Here is a 21,082-nt window from a genome sequence, read left to right as displayed (position 1 = left end):
TCCGGATTCTGTTCTTAATGCTGTCCCTGAATTTCAGAGTTTCACGTTGTCTAATCTCTTTTAAGAATTCCCACTCGAACTTCATTTGGGAAATTGCATTTTATGCACTGGGCATGCCCAATTTCTGAAGCTTCTGTCCTGACTCATCTTTACCAACCTGTGTCTATGTCCATTTTAAAACACAGCATGGGGTGGGCCAAGGCAACCTTGAGGATTACCAAAGTGACGCCGTCTGTGTCCTTGTTTTCTTTATCCAGTGGACATTCCCTCACGTGTATAAGGGTAAAAAGCAGGGTAGGAGATGTCATGTTGTATCTGTTCACCTCCACAGTTTCTCTGTGTTGTGCTAAAACCCACAGATGCATTGGTAACATGTCATTGTGGAAAACAGACATCGGCAAACTAGCCGAACAAAAACAGAAGCTAAAATAAGATATGCAAACTCCCTTTCTGGCCTTAAAATAGATTTCCCAGGGAGTAGAACTCAGCAGCAGAATATAAGGTTTACAAGGACTAGTTTGGCAATAGACCATATGCTTCTCGAGAGAGAGAGAGGGAGGGAGGGAGGGAGGGAGAGAGAGAGAGAGAGAGAGAGAGAGAGAGAGAGAGAGAGAGAGAGAGAGAAATGATAGATGATAGATAGATAGATAGATAGATAGATAGATAGATAGATAGATAGATACTCGAGTGCGCAGAGATGACTAAATTAACTTATGAATTAAATGATGAAAAGTCAGTCTACTATATGGTGTGGGAAAGGTGGTACAAGTGGTTGCATGATAAAATGAAAGAAAGATCTAAGGTGTGTTAAATATTGGTTAAAAGTGAGTTAAAATGTCACCAAGTATTATTTATGTAAATAGTTAAAACACTGCACATCCGATACAAATTGAAAATGTTTATTATATTTAAGTGTTCTACGTTATTGTTTGAATGTTTGTTTGTTTGTTTGTTTGTTTTTTTCTTTTTATTTCCTTTTTGTTCTGTAAAAAATCTCAATAAAGTTTCTATTAAAAAAAAGATAGATAGATAGATAGATAGATAGATAGATAGATAGATAGATAGATAGATAGATAATTATGCAAGTTTTGGTGTATTCGGGTCTTTTCCCATGTAAGATTGAGAGTATCTTGGCGACATTTCGACGAGGTCCCACTTGTCATCTTCAGGCTGGTGTCTTCGGCTTCGTGCTTGTGCGAGAAAAGTGTGATCGGAGCTGTCGTCTCTCTATAAATACTGGTGGGGAGGTGAGGGGTGCTGGCTTTGTTGCTGTGAGCGGGTTGGTTGCCTGTGTTGTTACATCTTGATTGGTTGATGGAGTTGATGTTTGCAGATTAGTCAGCTGTTTCGTAACATCCTGTGTGGGTTAGGTCCTTCTCTTCTCTTCTCTTCTCTTCTCTTCTCTTCTCTTCTCTTCTCTTCTCTTCTCCTCTCCTCTCCTCTCCTCTCCTCTCCTCTCCTCTCCTCTCCTCTCCTCTCCTCTCCTCTCCTCTCCTCTCCTCTCCTCTCCTCTCCTCTCCTCTCCCCTCCCCTCCCCTTCCCTCCGCTCCCCCCTTCCTATTCCCTCCTGAAGCTCTGAATGCTCTGCTGTAGAGAGAGCCAGTCTGATGTTGAGATTAAGGCACCAGGCTCAAAACCAGGAGATGGGGTTCTAGTGCTGCCTTAGGATGAAAGCCAGCTGGGTGCTTTTGGACCAATCACTAAGAGACTGGGAGTTCCAGTCCCATCTTAGGCAGGAAAGCCAGCTCGGTGTCTTTGAGCCAATCACCAGGAGACTGTGAGTTCTAGTCCTGCTTTACACATGAATGCCAGCTGGGTGTCTTTGAGCCAATCACCAGGAGACTGTGAGTTCTAGTCCTGCTTTACACATGAAAGCCAGCTGGGTGACTTTGGGCCAATCACCAGGAGACTGTGAGTTCTAGTCCTGCTTTACACATGAAAGCCAGCTGGGTGTCTTTGGGCCAATCACTCACTTTCAGTCCTATCCCCCTTACAGGGTTGTTCTTGTGGGGAGAAAATAGGAGATCGGAGGAACACGAGGTTTGCTCAGCACGCCGCATCATTTATACAGATATTAAAGCCCGTATAGTAAATAGATCAGTATAGATTTTGTGTTTTCCTTCCTCTGAGAAATCACGCAAAGGCTGTGCATGCCAAATCAAGGTGATCTCAGGGGAAATAACTGACAATCTCCTAGATAGCTGCTAAGTTTTTCTCTCTCTCCCATCCCTCGCCCCTTCCTCCGATTTTATTTACTTTGGTTTGCAATTAAAGGTATTATTCCAAAATAATAATATACCAACAGAAAAAAACTGGAGAAGAAAAGTTTTAGAGTGTGCAGAGATGGATAAATTCACAAAAGAAATACAAGATAAGATATACAAGGTATAACCCAAATTAGAAGAGGAACTATATGGACTGAGAAACTTATATTATACAAGTAAAGTGAGGTCGGATAGACCTAATTGTTTTATAAAGATATGTAAGATGTTCTGTCTTCTCTGGATTATAATATAGATATACCGTACCGAGTACTAGATTATTAAGGTACTGCTTATAGGTATGCTAGTTTTGTTGGTTTTTGTTCTGTCGTTTTGTATGTTTTGTTTGTTATTTATATAATGTGTCATTCTCTTTTTTTTTTTAATGGTAAAATGTAAATAAAGATTATTTAAAAAAAAAACAAGATAAGGAGGAAGCAGAATATTACATGGCATGGGAGAAATAGTATGAATGGTTAGAGGACAAGGAAAGATTAAATGAGGAAGAAACAGGAGTTTGAATATAGTAGCAAATATGTAGAAAGGGAACAGACACAGAATGCATGATTGTAATTTAGTACATTGATATATTCCAGGGGTGAAATCCAGCAGGTTTTGACAGGTCCTGGAGAACCGGTAGCGGAAATTTTGAGTAGTTCGGAGAACCGGCAAATATCACCTCTGGCTGGTCCCAGAGTGGGGTGGGAATGGAGATTTTGCAATATACTTCCCCCTGGAGTGGGGAGGGAATGGGGATTTTGCTGTATCCTTCCCCTGCCATTTATTTATTTATTTATTTATTTATTTATTTATTTATTTATTTATTTATTTATTTATTTATTTATTTATTTTGTTGCATTTCTATGCCACCCAAGGGACTCTGGGCGGTGCCATGGCCACTAAGCCCACCCACAAAACCGGTAGTAACAAAAAAATTGGATTTCACCACATGTATAGATAGTAAATAGAAAAAAAAAGGGAGAAAAATGGATATATAAGAAATGAAAACTGATGTGAAAATGTTGGAAAGTAGAAAATTGTAAAAATTGCATTTTTTCTTTTTAAAAAACTGTTCAATAAAAATTATTTTAAAAAAAAAAGAGGTATTATTCCAAACAATAACCAAGCACAATATGTAGAAAACACCCCTTGCATCTAGATACATATATATGTCTATTCAGTAGAGAAAGAGAAAGGTCAGCTTATTTCCTGGTTCTACCCAGGAAATTTACTTTTTGTCCAAAATAGACTTACACAGATAGTCTTCAATTTACGACTATAATTCAGGCCCCAGATTTCTTCAAGCATATGAAACTTTTATTTATAGAAGAGAATATTTGGAATTCAGGGTTGAACGGTGAAGTTTTGATGACATTACCTAGTTTGGTAATGAAATGTCTGTAAGGAAACAACCAAGTTTAAAGTCTATGAAGATTCTCAGTCATCCAGGTAATTTTTGTCTAAAAGGTGCTATTTTTTTTCAAGAGGCAACTGGACTTTCTTGTTTTTTTTCTTTGAAGATGTTTCACTTCTCATCCAAGAAGCTTCTTCAGCTCTGACCGGATGGTGGAGAATGGAGGGATTGATACTCCTTGCAGACAGCTGGTCATTTGCATCCTTTTAGAGAGTCATTGAGGCCACTTGGAGGTTTATCTGTGTCCTCAGGGACACCTGAGTAGTGCAATTGGTTCCTCTTGCCTGCAATGTTTTGGAAATCCATGGAAGTGGGAGTTTGAACGGATTTCCAAAAATTGCAGACTACAGGAACCATTTGCACTATTCAGGTGACCCTGAAGACACAGACAAACCTCCCAAGTGGCCTCAACGACTCTCAGAAAGAATGCAAATGACCAGCTGTCTGCAAGGAGTATCAATCCTTCCATTCCCCACCATCCAGTCAGAGTTGAAGAAGCTTCTTGGATGAGAAGCGAAACATCTTCAAAAGAAAAACCAGAAAGTCCAGTTGCCTCCTGAAAAAGCACCTTTCGGGCAAACTTAGACTGCACCAAGGACCTCATCGACTCTTCATTTGAACAGCCTATTTGTCTAGTACAGGGGTGGGCAATTGTGGCTCTTTTACAACCTGTGGACTTCAACTCCCAGAATTCCTGAGACAGCCAAGCTTGGCTGTCTCAGGAATTCTGGGAGTTGAAGTCCACAGGTTGTAAAAGAGCCACAATTGCCCACCCCGGTCTAGTACATGAACCCACATAAAATCTGACTTCATATCCCTGGTCCTTGCAACAACAACAAAAAAACAGATCTCATCCAGCACTGGACTCATTTTTAACTGGAAAGCGAAAGGACTTCTCCTTCTTCATGGAAGTCCTTGCATGTCTCATTGACCTTTCTGAAACTCAGCGTGTTGAGAGAGTGACGGTGAAGTTGTAGCATATGGTTTCTGAGAGGGTGAATGATTGCAGGAGCTGCCGGCTCTCCTGATTGCTGTCAAAAGACTGTAAGTTGGAGAAGAGATGATTGCAGCTCAAGACTTGTTCTCTTTATTGCTCGGTTTGTAGAGGTCTCATATGTATGCCAACTGTTCGGATAAGGATTCTTCAAATGTCAATTGCTCCACTCTTGCACAAAATACATCTCTTCCAAATGGTTGTCAGAAAGCAATAAAAGGAGAACATTTGTAGCTCAGGATTGAACGGCGGGGTCCTTGGTCCTCCCTGAATTTGGTTGTTTTGTTACAGATGTTTCGTTACCCAATGAGGTAACATCATCAGTGCTAGAAGGGAGTAGGGTTTGGGAAGAGGAGAAGGGACTGAGGTCCTTGGTGCTCTCTGAGCTTGGTGATTTTCATGCAGATGTTTCGTTGCCCAACAAGGTAATATCATCAGTGTTAGAAAGGAGTAGGGTTTGGGAAGAGGAGAAGGGACTGTGAGGTCCTTGGTGCTCTCCGAACTTGGTGGTTTTCTTGCAGATATTTCATTACCCAACTAGGTCAGAAAACAATATATTTTGGGAGAGTGCACTAATTCTGGTCCATCTCATGTCTCTGCATCCTTAGCAAGATTCAGGGTGCATCACACACGGAGGGTGAGGTTTGTGCTTGCTCAGTGTTCTCACAGTACATGAAATGAAGAGTGGTTTGACATGAGAGGACCATGCCAAGTTCTAATTAGGAGAAATGTTTGCACTCGTGTTTTCCGACTCAAAGAGCTCATGCTACATTCATGAAGTCTTCCACTTCTTGTCAATCAAGAGAAAGCAATGACAACCATTTCAATTAGAATAGAACTGGAAGGCACCTTGGAGGTCTTCTAGTCCAGCCCTCTGCTCAAGCAGGAGACCCTAGACCATTTCAAACAAGTGACTGTCCAGTCTTCTTAAAAACCTCCAATGATGAAGCGCCAACAACTTTGGGAGGCAAGCAGTTCCACTGGTTAATTGTTCTCACTATTAGGAAGTTTCTCCCTTAATTCCAGATTGCTTATCTCCTTGATTAGTTTCCATCCATTGTTTCTTTTCCTGCCTTCTGGTTCTTTGGAAAATAAATTGCCCCCCCCCCCTCTTCTTTGTGGCAACCCCTGAAATACTGGAATGCTGCTATAACAATAGCACTTAGACTTATATACCGCTTCATAGTGCTTTTATAGCCCTCTCTAAGCGGTTTACTGAGTCAGCATATTGCCTCCAACAATCTGGGTCTTCATTTTACTCACCTCGGAAGGATGGATGTCACCCCTAGTCTTTCCTTTCTCTAGATTGGCCATACCCGATTCTTGCAACCATTCTTCATATTTTTAGGTTTCCATGCCTTTAATTATTTTAATTGCTCTTCTCTGCACTTTTTCCAAAGCCTCACATAAGATGCATTAATCTTATATGGTACCTGGCTCCCAGTGGCTCCCCACATGAGTAGGAAACATGTTGCGTGAATCCTTGGTGCACTCTGAACTTTAGAATAGAATAGAATAGAATAGAATAGAATAGAATAGAATAGAATAGAATAGAATAGAATAGAATAGAATAGAATAGAATAGAATAGAATTCTTTATTGGCCAAGTGTGACTGGACACACAAGGAATTTGTCTTGGTGCATATGCTCTCAGTGTACATTAAAAAAAAAGATACGTTCGTCAAGAATCATAAGGTCCAACACTTAATGATAGTCATAGGGAACAAATAAGCAATCAAATCATATTAGGAAACAGTCAATATAAATCATAAGTATACCAGCAACAAGGTTACAGTCATACAGTCATAAGTGGGAGGAGATGGGTGGTGGGAACGATGAGAAGATTAATAGTAGTGCAGATTTAGTAAATAGTTTGACAGTGTTGTGGGAATGAATTGTTTAGCAGAGTGATGGCGTTCGGGGAAAAAACTGTCCTTGTGTCTAGTTGTTCTGGTATGCAGTGCTCTATAGCATCGTTTTGAGGATAGGAGTTGAAACAGTTTATGTCCAGGATGCGAAGGGTCTGTAAATATTTTCACAGCCCTCTTGGTCGTTTTCTTGCAAATGTTTCCTTATCCAACTAGATAACATCTTCAGTGCTAGAAGGGAGTGGGGTTTGCAGAGTGGAGGAGGAGGAGGAGGACTGTGGGGTCCTAGGTGTACTCTGAATTTGGTGGATTTCTTACAGACGTTTCATTACCCAAACTAGGGAACATCATCTCATTTTAACCCTGAGCTACAAATGTTCTCTTTGAAACCTGAGGTCCTTCGCCCAATTTACTTTCAAATAAAGAGCATTGCAACTGCACTTCCGTTGTAGCTTTAACTCTTCTCAGCTCCACGGAGCAGGGAGTTCCTCACATTTACACCTGAGCTCAATTTGCATTCAGTATGTCCGGAGTTGAGGAGGCAGGAATAAATTTCAATCCAGAGGGATAAGATACTATCAGCACCTTGGAGAGCTTCCATCCAGAGATGCCCAGTCTCGGAAAGAGAGCTGTTCTTCTACCAATTCAGGCTTCAGGCTGACAATATTGTCGTAGAATCGAAGGGCTGAAGCAGAAGTCTGCAACCTGCAGCTCTGGAGCCGCATGTGGCTCTTTCATTCGTCTGCTGCGGCTTCCTGTCGCTCAAAATATGCATCACAACCACCAATGTGCGACACCCGCCGGCAGGTGATTTATTCAGCTTTTCGGCCCATCTTTTTTTTTTTCCCCCAGAGTTCAAAATGTTTTTGTTGCATGCAGAAATAAAAATGTGTTTTCTCTGTATCAGTTCATTGATTTCATAAATGCAACACACTGTAGTTTTTTTATATATATATACATAGCATAAAGGTAAAAAGTGATATATTTGCAGTGTTATCTTCATTTTAGATGTCAAAAGGGTTTTGTGGCTCCCGGTGTTTTCTTTTCTGTGGGAAACGGGTCCAAATGGCTCCTTGAGTGTTTAAGGTTGCCGATCCCTTGGAAGTCTTGTAGTCCAACTCCCTGCCCAAAACAGATACCCATCTTGAACAAATGGTTGTCCAGTCTTGTCTTTTCACCATCCCGAACAAATAGTTGCCCAGTTCCATCGACCTCCACTGACGGAACTGCCACGACGCCAAGAAACAAGCTGCTCCATTAATTAATCATTCTCAACTGTCAGAAAGTTCCTCATTTCCAGGTTGGCTCTCCTTCTGAGGAGCTTCTACCCATTGCTTCTTGTCCTGCCTTCAGGAGCTTTGGAGAGTAAATCAACCCCCTCTTCACTATGACAGCCCTTAAGAATTGGAGGATAGCAACAGCACTTAGACTTCTATATTGCTTCATGGTGCTCTACAGCCCTTTGTAAGTGGTTTTACAGAGTCAGCATATTTCCCCCAACAATTTGGGTCCTTAATCCACTGGTTAATTGTCCTCATTGTTAGGAAGTTTCTCCTTAATTCCAGGTTGCTTCTCTTCTTGATTAGTTTCCATCCGTTGTTTCTTGTCCTGTCCTCTGATGCTTTGTGGCAACCTCTCAAATACTGGAAGACTGCTATCATGTCCCCCCTAGTCCTTCTTTTCTCTAGACTAGCCAAACTCAAATCCTGCAACCGTTCTTCATATGTTTTAGTCTCCAGGCCATCATCTTGGCTTAGGCCCGGGGTACTTGCAGGATCATCTCCTGCCATCCTCCCATCATCCTGTGCGCTCCCATAGAGTGGCCCTCGTCAAGGTGCCGTCAGCCAGACAATGCCGGCTGGCGGCCCCCAGGGGGAGAGCGTTCCCTGTGGGAGCGCCGACCCTCTGGAATGGGCTGCCCACCGGCCTTAGGACAGCCCCTGACCTCCTCTCCTTCCACCACGAATTGAAGTCGTGGCTCTTTCATCAAATGGGCTGATCCACAGGGGTGATTTAAAATAATTTTAATCAATTTTTAATTGGATTTTTTTAATGTTTATGTAATTTTTGTTCCGTTTTTTTTGTAAGCCGCCCTGAGTCCTTCGGGAGAAGGGCAGCATATAAATTACATACATACATACATAATAAATAAATAAATAATAAATCTTACTTGCTCTTCTTTGCACTTTTCCCCAAAGTCTCAACATCTTTTTTTGTAATGTGGTGACCAAATTTGGATGCCGTATTCCAGGTGTGGCCTTACGAAGGCATTATAAAGCGGTACTAATCCTTCACGTGATTTTGATTCTGTGCCTCTGTTTATACCACCAAGGATTGTATTAGCTCTTTTGGCTGATGCCACACATGGCTGACTCATGTTTAAGTGGTCATCCACTAGGACTCCAAGGTCCCTCTCCCAGTTACTGTTTTTGAGCCAGGCAGGTTTCAGCTTGTCTGTACTTATACCTTTGGTTACAAGTATAGATCAAGTCTCCCCTAAGCCTTCTTTCCTAGTTATACCTAGTTATACTAGCTATATATACCTAGTTCCCTTAGCTCAGTCCTGTCAAACTGGCGGCCCATGGGCTGAATATGGCCCACGCAGGCCCTATCCACCCCAGCTTTGCAAAGGCAAAAGAATGTTATGCTACATCATGATCTAACCCGCCACACAATCAAGTTTGACACCCCTGCCTTAGCCGTTCATCATGCAATTTAGCTTCCAGACCTCATATCATCTTCCTTGCTCTTCTCTGCCCTCCTTCTAGGGCCTCAGCATCTTTTAACACCTCCCAGGAATCAACCATACATATGTCATGGTCTCGATGGGGGTCATCGAGCCATTCCCTGTAGTTCCCTCCGCGGCTTTCTTCTCCTCCATCTTCCTGTTGTGGCTCCGTCCTCCGAGCCTATCTTATCGGAGGAAGAAGGCTCCGAACATGAAGGAGAGGAGACGGCCAGGCCTCCCTCTCCAGGACCCTCCTCTCTGGCAATGCCTCAGGTGTCTCCCGAAGGAGAAGAGATTGGCCAGGAGCCAGGTGTTTCCGAGCCGTCAGATAGTGACGAAGAAACATTGTGGTTGGACCCACACCAGTGTTGGAGAGACAAGCGTGAGCAGCAGAAAAGGAGGCGTGCCAGAGATTAAGCTGAGTCACTGGACCACACCCCACAGGCTGTAAAAGGGAGTGTGGTGGCCATTCGGACTCTGTGACGGACAAAGCTAATCTCTGGCGAGGCACTTGCACCTTTGGACACAACACCTATTTGCCGTGGATTTAATTACAAACTGGACTATTCAAACTGTGTGTATTTTTGTCTGTGTTATCGGAGTAAAAGTTCTTGGCGGGCAGCCACGGAGTTGCTGCCAAGTTCCTTATCACTGACATTGTGTGTTTGAAGAGTTTATTTAACCCTCGGCTGGCTGGTTGGGTGTGTGCGTGGTATGGGAACAGAACTCTTCCCTGAGTCTTCACACCACCCGCTTTCAGGTTGGCATTCGAGGCTCAGAACCCTGGACAGCACCCCGATATCCAGGGAGCTGGTATGTTGTTTAAAGGAGATTTGGGTTAATGTCAGGGTTCCAGGTAACACCCCCAATGAAGAAAAACTCCCAGGCTTGAGTTTCCTCAAAGTTCCATTTTATTAGAGATGCCATATTGGCACATCTGGGAACACCCGAATCTGAAAGCTTCCAGGTTTTCCCCACCCAAAGGAAAGTTCAAGTCCCTGCTCAACACTCACATGTCCATCACATGGTCCAATCCAAGCATTGTCCCAACTGGAGATGCCTCCCAGTCACAGCCCTCCAGGTGCAGGGCAAGATGTCCTTGACTCTCAGAGAAAGGAATGTTACTATGACTATATATCATCCCTGCTCCATACAATCCCCCCTCCCAGTTTCCCACAGTAGTAAAATGTGGCAGGTCTGAAGGCCCAATTCAAAAGATGGCTTCCAGGCTTGACAACATAACTTCTACTACTGCTTGCTGGTCCTCTTTTGCTTCAAGTCCATTCCGAGGTGCCCAAAATGTAGAGGAGAAACTAGGAAAAAAGTCATCTTTTAAAACGGAGTGATTAGATAACGGGAGAGTAGATCTCCAAGCCGAGACAGCTCCAAATGAGGCCATCATGAAATGAAAGGATCTAAGACCCCTCGTACTTTGGTGTCCTCTCCAGGATCACAATCTTAGAAAGCCGAACCTAGCGTCTAATGAGTTGCTCATCAGCCTTAGCTCAGAGCCCTCGTTTCAAATCCTCTTTTTCCTAATCTCCCATTTTGACAGTCCTCTTAAAGTTCTCCTCCTTTACGTATCCGCGCAGACGAAATGTAATATCGGCTTCCCTAATTGCCATCCCAAAGCTGACGGGGACTTGCAGGCGGCTTCTGAATTCTCTCTTGGTTCTGTTCTATCCCTTCAGCCTTACTCTAGCCCGTAGATCCTCATGGGATGCTCCATAGAAGGCTTTATCCCATGAAAGCCCTGCTGTGACAGAGTTCCCCCCTCCCACTTTGCTCATTATCATATGTCCATCACTCTCATCTCTTAAGCAGTGGGGTGGGGCAGTTATCAACAAATGTGCTACAGTTTCCAAAAAAGCCAACAGAGTTCTAGGCTGCATAAACAGAGGGATAGAATCAAGATCACGTGAAGTGTTAATACCGCTTTATAAGGCCTTGGCAAGGCCACACTTGCCAAGCGTTACTACTGTAACGCTCTACATGGGGCTCCCCTTGAGGAGCACCTGGAGGCTCCAGCTGGCACAGAGTGCGGCCGCGTGGGTGGTTATGGGAGCGACGTGGTGCTCCCATGTAACACCTCTCCTGCGAGAGCTGCACTGGCTCCCGGTGGTCTTCCGGGTGCGCTTCAAGGTTTTGGTCACCACCTTTAGAGCGCTCCATGACTTAGGACCTGGTTATTTACGGGGCCGCCTACTACCACAAGCAGCCTCCCACCGGCCGGTACACTCTCATAGAGAGGGGCTCCTCTGGGTGCTGTCAGTTAAACAATGTTGACTGACGGCCCCCAGGGGGAGGGCTTTCTCTGTGGGGGCACCCACTATCTGGAACGAGCTCCCCCCAGAGATATGGAGGATCCCGGATCTGCGCACTTTCCGCCGTGCTCTTAAGACTCTCCTATTCCAGCAAGCCGGATTTTCTCCCCTGTTTTAAAATTCTTTTAAATCGAAATTTTAATCTGTTTTAAATTATTGGGATTTTTAATTGTCTCGGGCTAAATTATTTAATCTGGTTTTAATTATGTTTTTTAACTTTTGTATCTATGTATTTTATTTTGTGCCTGTTCACCGCCCTGAGTCCTTCGGGAGTAGGGCGGTATATAAATCTAATAAAACAAACAAACAAACACTTGGAATCCTGCATCCAGTTCTGGTCACCACAATGTAATAAAAAGATGTGGAGACTCTAGAAAGAGCGCAGAGAAGAGCAACCAAGATGATTAGGGGACTGGAGGCTAAAACATATAAAGGATGGTTGCAGGAACTGGGTATGTCTAGTTTAATGAAAAGAAGGACTGGGGGAGAAATGATAGCAGTCTTCCAATATCTCAGGGGCTGCCCCAAAGAAGAGGGGGTCAAGCTATTCTCCAAAGCACCTGAGGGCAGGACAAGAAGCAATGGGTGGAAACTTAACAAGGAGAGAAGCAACCTAGAACCAAGGAGAAGTTTCCTGACTGTGACAACAATTAACTAATGGAATGCCATATGCTCAGAAGTTCAGAAGTTGTGGGTGCGCCATCACTGGAGGCTTTTAAGAAGAGACTGGACAGCCGCTTTTCTGAAATGGTATCAGGTGTCCTGCTTAAGCAGAAGGTTGAACTAGAACAGGGGCCCACAACAGTCCGTGGCGTGCCAGAAAGCCCCAGTTGTGGGATGCAGGCAGCACATGAAACCATGTCCTTTCAGTCCTCCTCCTCCTCCTTGTTTTCTCCACAAACCTCACTCCCTTCTAGTATTGATGATGTTACCTAGTTTGGTAATGAAACGTCTGCATGAAAACAACCAAGCTTAGAGAGCATCAAGGACTCTACAGTCCTCCTCCTCCTCCTCTCCGCAAACCCCACTCCCTTCTAGCACTGATGATATGACCAAGTTGGGTCATGAAATGTCTGCAAGAAAACCACCAAGCTCAGAGAGCACCAAGGACCTCACAGTTCAATCCTGAGCTACCAACATTCTCTTCTATCGGCAGAGTTGGGTGTGTTTCACCACGACAAGAAAAGAGGAAGAAGCAACAAATACCTTCTGCAATCTGAAGGCAGGACATGTAGACCCTGGAGAGCAGAATCCTTTTCAGAGAGAAGCATCAAACATTTAGTCAAAAAGGCAAGATATCAGATTTCAATTCATCCTTCTGGGGGGGAGGAAACATGGATGTTCTCCCCCATTTGTCCATGGAGTGGACTTCCAGACGAAGGAACAGCTTTTCTTTGCTGGAAATATTACTGTATTTTTTCGGACTATAAGACGCTCTGGACTTATGGAATGTGCAGAAATGGACAAACTTACAAAGGAAATACAGGAAAAGGAGGAAACGGATTATTATTTAGTATGGCAGAAATGGTATAACTGGTTGGAGGAGAAGAAAGGAAAAAAGGATATGGATATAAATGAGAAAATAAAAATCATAGATAAGAAATTAAGTACCAATTAAGGAAAATAGTAAATTAAATATGTAGATTAAGAAAATGTGAAGAGATGATGTACTAGAAATATAGAGACAAGAGATATATTAGAAAAAGATAGAGAAAAGGTATAAATATAAATACAGATTACAGATGCGATAAATTTAAAAAGAAGATGTAAAGATTGGTTTTATGTTTATTTGTTTTGTATGTTTTGTTGTTGTTTGTATGTTTGTTTGTACTTTTTAATAATAATTTTTTTAAAAAAAGACGCTCCGGATTATAAAATGCACTTACCTTTTTTGGTGAGGAAAACAAGAAAAAGAAATCTGCCTCTGCCTCCCAGCAATTTTGCCTCTTAACAGCAAACAGCCTGCTTTACTTTCATTTTCGTTTTCAGCATAGCTTGATTGGCACAAGACAAAAAAAAAAAAATCTGCTCCCAGCAATTTACTTCCTTCCAGCAAGCAGCAGAGGCCCGCACTGCAATAGGCAATGGCAATATCTGCAGCCTGAAACAGCTGAGAGTCGGGAGGCCGATCCAACGGACAATCAACTTGTGCTAATTAGGCTGTGCTGAAGCTGAAACGGGCTGTTTCTTCTTGCTGCTTGCTGCAAATAGGTAAATTGCTGGGAGGCAGAGGCCAAAAGATGGGGCCCAGTGGGTTGGCGGGGCTACATTTGGTGTATAAGATGCACCCAAATTTGCACCCCCTTTTAGGGGGTGGGGGTGAAAAGGTGTGTCTTATACTCCGAAAAATATGGTAAATCAAATCAAACCCTGACAGGGATGCTGCAAATTGCACGGTGTCTACAATGCACAAGTCTGAACTAGATGTCTTCCAAGGAACTCTAGAAGTCTCCACATTTGACAAGAGGTAGTTATCTCCACGACTATATCGGGAGCCCATTTACCCCCCGCTGTAGAGTCTCAATAAAACAGATCTTTCAAAAGAAAAAAGAAAAGAAAAGAAGTCCAGCTGTGTCTTTATCTTTGAATTCATTTCTAGGTTACACTGTCTTTCCGCTTCTTATAAAACCGAGCAGAGGGTCTGTATTATTTTTAAGAGGAAACTTTTAAAATGACTTCTGGACGATGGGAGACTATGAATTCTGATGTTACACGGTGAATCTACCGTGCTGGTTTCTTCAGAGAAACGGAGCTTGCCCATGTTGTCACGTCCTCAAACGTTGTCTATCTTCAGCGGGGAAATATTCCCACAATCGCTCACTGCCCTTCAGGGAACATCTGACTTTACTTCTCTGGTTGTCTGTTAGACATTTCGATTGCCTTGCTAATAATTCTGGGGAAGGGAACTGGTGTAGCAAATGCTGACTGCCCCTTTTTTTCCCCAGCCAGATGTTCCTTTCAGATTCTTAATTCTGCCGTCTGTTGAACGTTGCTTGCACGGTGGAGCTCAGCTGCCCCACAGCACGGCATTGTGTAAAGCGATGTTTTGTATGTCTGCTGGTTGCTGGTGTCACCACAATGTTCTAGGAAGGTGCTCAGCAGATAGAGGTGTAACCTGGAGACTGGAGGTCATCATCTCTAGAGGCCAAGTCAGAGTCTTCCGTCACTTTAAGAAAGAGGTTTTGGTGTCACCCCTTTGAAGTAGACCAGATTGGAAACGATAGTTATGAATACTAAAATTATTTTTATTATAATTATAAAGATAGATAGATAGATAGATAGATAGATAGATAGATAGATAGATAGATAGATGGGTGGGTGGGTGGGTGGGTGGGTGGGTGGGTGGGTAGATAGATGATAGATAGATAGATAGATAGATAGATAGATAGATAGATAGATAGATAGATAGATACCTACCAGTGATGAAATCCATTTTTTTTTTACTACCAGTTCTGTGGGCGTGGCTTGGTGGGCGTGGTGTGGCTTGGTGGGCATGGCTTGGTGGCCATGGCAGGGGAAGGATACTGCAAAACCCCCATTCCCTCCCCACTCCTGGGGGAAGGATATTGCAAAATCCCCATTCCCACCCCACTCCTGGGGGAAGGATATTGCAAAATCTTTATTCCCACCCCACTCCAGGGAAAGGATATTGCAAAATCTCCATTCTCACCCCACTTCTGGGAGAAGAATATTGCAAAATCTCCATTCCCACCCCACCCTGGGGCCAGCCAGAGGTGGTATTTGCCGGTTCTCCGAACTGCTCAAAATTTCCGCTACCGGTTCTCCAGAACCTGTCAGAACCTGCTGGATTTCACCCCTCATACATACATACATACATGGTAGAAGAGATAGATAGATAGATAGATAGATAGATAGATAGATAGATAGATAGATAGATAGATAGATAGATTAGATAGGTAGATAGATAGATAGATAGATAGATAGATAGATAGATAGATAGATAGATAGATAGATAGATAGGTAGGTAGGTAGGTAGGTAGGTAGGTAGGTAGGTAGGTAGGTAGGTAGATAGATAGATAGATAGATAGATAGATAGATAGATAGATAGATAGATAGATAGATAGATAGATTAGGTAGGTAGGTAGGTAGGTAGGTAGGTAGGTAGGTAGGTAGGTAGGTAGATAGATAGATAGATAGATAGATAGATAGATAGATAGATAGATAGATGATAGATAGATAGATAGATAGATAGATAGATAGATAGATAGATAGAATAGGTAGATGATTGATAGATATTAGAAAACATCCAAACAAATATACAATAAGACTATGTGGGTTTGTACACACACACACACCAAGTAACAAACAAAAACACACATACATACATACATGCGCGCACACTTGTGTGAGTGTGTGTGTGTGTGTGTATTCAGGTTTAGAGCTGATAAGTTTTGGGATCTGTTTGGAGCAGCAAAGAGTCCCGAAATGACTTTGCACACCTTACAACAGCTAATGCCTTCCACTTTCACTTCCCCCAAGATGAAAGGATGCTGGAGGCTTTGTTGCTCCCCATCCAAAAACCCCAAGCCTGAATTTCCCCAACGTCCGGTCCAAACGGATGGTTCCTCGCCCCAGCGATGGCGGACTCACACATCCCCAAATAAACAACAGAGCTTGACTGGCAGCCCTTGTCAAAACTCTCTCAAGAGTTCAGAAAACCAGTTCATCAACAGCGCCAAACTTGGCAAATAGCTTTTCTTTTCGTCTTCTTTTTTTTTTTCTTCCCTCCCCTCCCTGGAGGCAGAAAAACATTCACGGATATAATAAGGCAGAGTTTTTCCTCTCTTTATCTCTCTCTGCATTGCTCAATTGGAAAGCTCAATTTTAGGCAATTGCGTACGCCGGGTGCAAAAAAAATATGCCTTAAATTAATGTTGCTGTCACGCTTTGAAGGGGGGAATGAAGTGACATGTTGGGGGGGATGAAATCAGCGGCGTGTGATACAAAGCAATTGCAGGCAGTCCTCGGCGTACGACCACAAATTTCTGTTGCTAAGCGCCGCCTTTATTCAGTGAATTTCGCCCCGTTTTGCGACCTGCCTGGCTGCAGCTGTTCAGGGAACCACTGCAGTTGTTAAGTCAGGAACACGTTTGCAAAGTGAATCTGGCTTCCCCATTGACTTGGTTTGTCGGTAGGTCGCAAAAGGAGATTGTGTGATCACCGGGGATGCTACAAATGTCATAATTGTGAGTCAGTTGCAAAAGCGTCTGAATTTTCATCACGTGATCGAATTTTCATCAAGGGATAATGGAGATGCTGCAACGGTCTGAATGTTGTGGCCTGTCGGCCGCCAGCCCCTCCAGCAGCAAAATCAGGAGGAGGGGGAGTCAGGGCCAGCATACACCTTTATAATGCCTTGGTAAGACCATACTTGGAATAGTGCATCCAGTTTTGGTCGCCATGATGTAAAAAAGATGTGGAGACTCTAGAAAGAGTGCAGAGAAGAGCAACAAAGATGATTAGGGGACTGGAGGCTAAAACATATGAAGAACGGTTGCAGGAACTGGGTATGTCTAGTTTAATGAAAAGAAGGACCGGGGGAGACATGATAGCAGTGCTCCAAAATCTCAGGGGTTGCCACAAAACGAGGAAGTCAAGCTATTCTCCAAAGCACCCGATGGTAGGACAAGAAGCAATGGGTGGAAACTAATCAAGGAGAGAAGCAACCTAGAACTAAGGAGAAATTTCCTGACAGAACAATTAACCAGTGGAACCTCCAGAAGTTGTGGATGCTCCAACGCTGGAAGTTTTTAAGAAGAGGTTGGATAACCATTTGCCTGAAGTGGTGTAGGGTTTCCTGCCTGAGCAAGGGATTGGACTAGAAGACCTCCAAGGCCCCTCCCAACTTTGCTATTCTATTCTATCAAGGCAGCCTGAGAACTCTGAGGGGGAAGAGGGAATGGAGCTGGCAGAGAGAGAGAGAGAGAGAGAGAAAGAGAGAGAGAGATGGAGGGAGGGAGGGAGGGAGAGAGAGAGAGAGAGAGGCGGAGCCTGGGCCGTCTATCAGCCCCCAGATGGAGAGTCAACAGCAACCCAGGTCTGGAAGTGGCTGATGAGGAAGAGGAGGAACAGCTGGGTCCTGTGCTTGACGCACGGATATGTTCAGGCAGAGGAGAGGAGAGCAATGGAAATCTATGGGCCGGTCCTTGGGATGGAAGAGCCACCGCTGCTAGCGAAGCCCCACCCTAGCTCTGGGGATAAAAGGCAGGGGGCAGAGACAAATAGGTGTGGCAGACAGTTAGTCATCTCCCTGTCGGTCAGCCACTGATAGCCTGCACTTCCGAATCCTGTCTGTAGTCTGCTGTGAGAGCGCGGCTTCTGGCACTTCTAATAAAGGGAACTTTTCATTAACTACAAAGGGCTCTTTGATGTTATTGCATCGCGGTATGGCATGCTGGTCTGAAACATTAATTAAAACATTACAGAGGGTGGTGAGCATAGCATAAAACATCGTGGGCTGCCCCCTGATACCACTAGATGAGATCACTAGGACTCGCTGCCTTAGAAGAGTGAGGAAAATCCTCAGGGACGGCTCTCACCCTGGTCACCACTTCTTTACCCTCCTACCATCGGGAACGAGATATAGAAGCATAGCTAGCCGCACAAACAGGCTGAAGAACAGTTATTATTCATGGGCTGTCAGACTCCTGAATGAGAAATAACATCGTAACTACGTAGTATGATGGACTTGCAGGGCCGGCGCAATGTGTAACACGTTCACACTGGTGCAATAAGACTGGGTGGTTTGTTAATATGATTTATTGGGTTAGGGATTTTCTGCCTTCGCTGTGAGTTGTATTGTGTTGTTGGGGTGCACTGAGGGAGCTCAACCAATCTCATTGTACATATGTTGTGCACTGACAATAAAGAGTTGAAGTTGAAGTTGGCTTGTTGTGTTTGGGAGCCGGGTCAGAACACTGAAAAGTGGTCATAAGTCATTTTTTCCAGTTCCATTGTAACTTCAAACGGTCACTGAATAGAATAGAATAGAATAGAATAGAATAGAATAGAATAGAATAGAATAGAATATGAAATGCAATAAAGAATAGAATAGAATAGAATAGAATAGAATAGAATAGAATAGAATAGAATAGGAAATGCAATAAAGAATAGAATAGAATAGAATAGAATAGAATAGAATAGAATAGAATAGAATAGAATATGAAATGCAATAAAGAATAGAATAGAATAGAATAGAATAGAATAGAATAGGAAATGCAATAAAGAATAGAATAGAATAGAATAGAATAGAATAGAATAGAATAGAATAGAATAGAATATGAAATGCAATAAAGAATAGAATAGAATAGAATAGAATAGAATAGAATAGAATAGAATAGGAAATGCAATAAAGAATAGAATAGAATAGAATAGAATAGAATAGAATAGAATAGAATAGGAAATGCAATAAAGAATAGAATAGAATAGAATAGAATAGAATAGAATAGAATAGAATAGAATAGAATAGAATAGGAAATGCAATAAAGAATAGAATAGAATAGAATAGAATAGAATAGAATAGAATAGAATATGAAATGCGATAAAGAATAGAATAGAATAGAATATGAAATGCAATAAAGAATAGAATAGAATAGAATAGAATAGAATAGAATAGGAAATGCAATAAAGAATAGAATAGAATAGAATAGAATAGAATAGAATAGAATAGGAAATGCAATAAAGAATAGAATAGAATAGAATAGAATAGAATATGAAATGCAATAAAGAATAGAATAGAATAGAATAGAATAGAATAGAATAGAATAGGAAATGTAATAAAGAATAGAATAGAATAGAATAGAATAGAATAGAATAGAATAGAATAGGAAATGCAATAAAGAATAGAATAGAATAGAATAGAATAGAATAGAATAGAATAGGAAATGCAATAAGGGAGAGGAGAGGAGAGGAGAGGAGAGGAGAGGAGAAGAGAAGAGAAGAGAAGAGAAGAGAAGAGAAGAGAAGAGAAGAGAAGAGAAGAGAATTTTATATTGGCCAAGTGTGATTGGACACACAAGGATTTTGTCTTGGTGCATACGCTCTTGGTGTACATAAAAGAAAAGATACATTCGTCAAGAATCATAAGGTACAACACTTAATGATAGTCATAGGGTACAAATAAGCAATCAGGAAACAATATTAATATAAATCATAAGGATACCAGCAATTAAGTTACAGTCATACAGTCATAAGCGGAAGGAGATGGGTGGTGGGAACGATGAGAAGATTAATAGTTGTTATAATTTGGGGATTACCTGTATTCCGATCCGTGTTTTCAGCACCAATTTTTATTTTTATTTTCCAGATGCTTCTCAGACCGGTGAGAAACACATGCCAGAAGATGGAAGAAAGGAAGAGATTTCAGATTGTAGCAGGTTTCGGAGCTGACATGTGGGACAATATTCTTTTGGCACCACCTTTTTTTTCTTTTTTTCTTTTTTTTTTTTTTTTGGACATATATGGTTACCTCTGCAAGAACGCACCCCTAATAAACACTCAAGAGCTTCAGAGAGAAAATAAAGTCATATTCTGCAAAGGAAACACGGGACACTGTCGTTGGCATAGCGAATATCCTTCACTTTTCAGGAGCCTGGAGATGCATTGATGAAAATCGTCCTTGGAATTATTTTAGGAAATATTGCACTGATGGGAAGCAACTATTCCCTGTCTCGGCGATCGGTTTTAAAAATCATCAAATTTTAAAACCGGCACCTCCAAGTTAGCTTCCTTTAGTGAATGATTGTTATCTCCAGCTACCAGCTGAGTCTTATTTGCTTGATTCCCTTCTTTGAACCACACAGCTTTTTGCTTAAAAGTAAATCACAGGCAGCAAAATAAAAATGAACCTGATTTTGTTTTCGTTGTCATGCCAATTTCCTTTTGTGTATGCATCCTTCCTCGAAGCTCACTTTTTGGCAATTCATGAAATGATTGGTGCGTTGTTTTATATCATTCTGAACATTTCATCAAAGGGAGGGAGGGGGGAGTAAAGAGAAAGGAAGGAAGGAAGGAAGGAAGGAAGGAAGGAAGGAAAGAAAGAAAGTTAAAGACAGAAAGAAAAAGTGCAAAGAAAAAAGGTAAAAGAAAGAGAGAGAAGGAAGGAAGGAAGATAACAGATGGAAGAATGGAAAGAAGGAAGGAAGATAACATGAAATAATGGGAGGGAGGAAGGAAGATAACATGAAAGAATAGGAGGAAGGAAGGAAGATAACATGAAAGAATAGGAGGAAGGAAGGAAGGAAGATAACAGATGAAAGAATGAGAGGAAGGAAGGAAGATAACATGAAAGAATGGGAAGAAGGAAGGAAGATAACAAATGAAAGAATGGGAAGAAGGAAGGAAGATAACGATGAAAGAATAGGAGGGAGGGAGGAAGATAACAGATGAAAGAATAGGAAGAAGGAAGGAAGATAACATGAAAGAATGGGAGGGAGGGAGGAAGATAACATGAAAGAATGAGAGGAAGGAAGGAA

The 21,082-nt window shown here is 42.3% G+C and overlaps 1 protein-coding gene across 3 annotated transcripts in view; it reads left to right on the top strand.

Moving 5' to 3' along the window:
• Positions 1-20,464, top strand: part of TSNARE1 (t-SNARE domain containing 1) — a 298,959-nt gene extending 278,495 nt beyond the window's left edge. For all 3 annotated transcript variants that reach the window (XM_060681797.2, XM_060681796.2, XM_087890951.1), the window contains one exon: positions 19,915-20,464. The gene's annotated coding sequence lies outside the window, so the exon portion shown is untranslated. The remainder of the gene's footprint in view (positions 1-19,914) is intronic.
• The last annotated feature ends 618 nt before the right edge of the window (positions 20,465-21,082 follow it).

This window comes from Pantherophis guttatus, chromosome 3 (assembly GCF_059756535.1).
Source record: "Pantherophis guttatus breed Tessera chromosome 3, ASM5975653v1, whole genome shotgun sequence".
Classification (NCBI taxonomy): Eukaryota; Metazoa; Chordata; class Lepidosauria; order Squamata; family Colubridae; genus Pantherophis; species Pantherophis guttatus.
The sequence above is the reverse complement of the archived record's forward strand: the minus strand, read 5'-3'. Positions and strand labels throughout refer to the sequence as shown.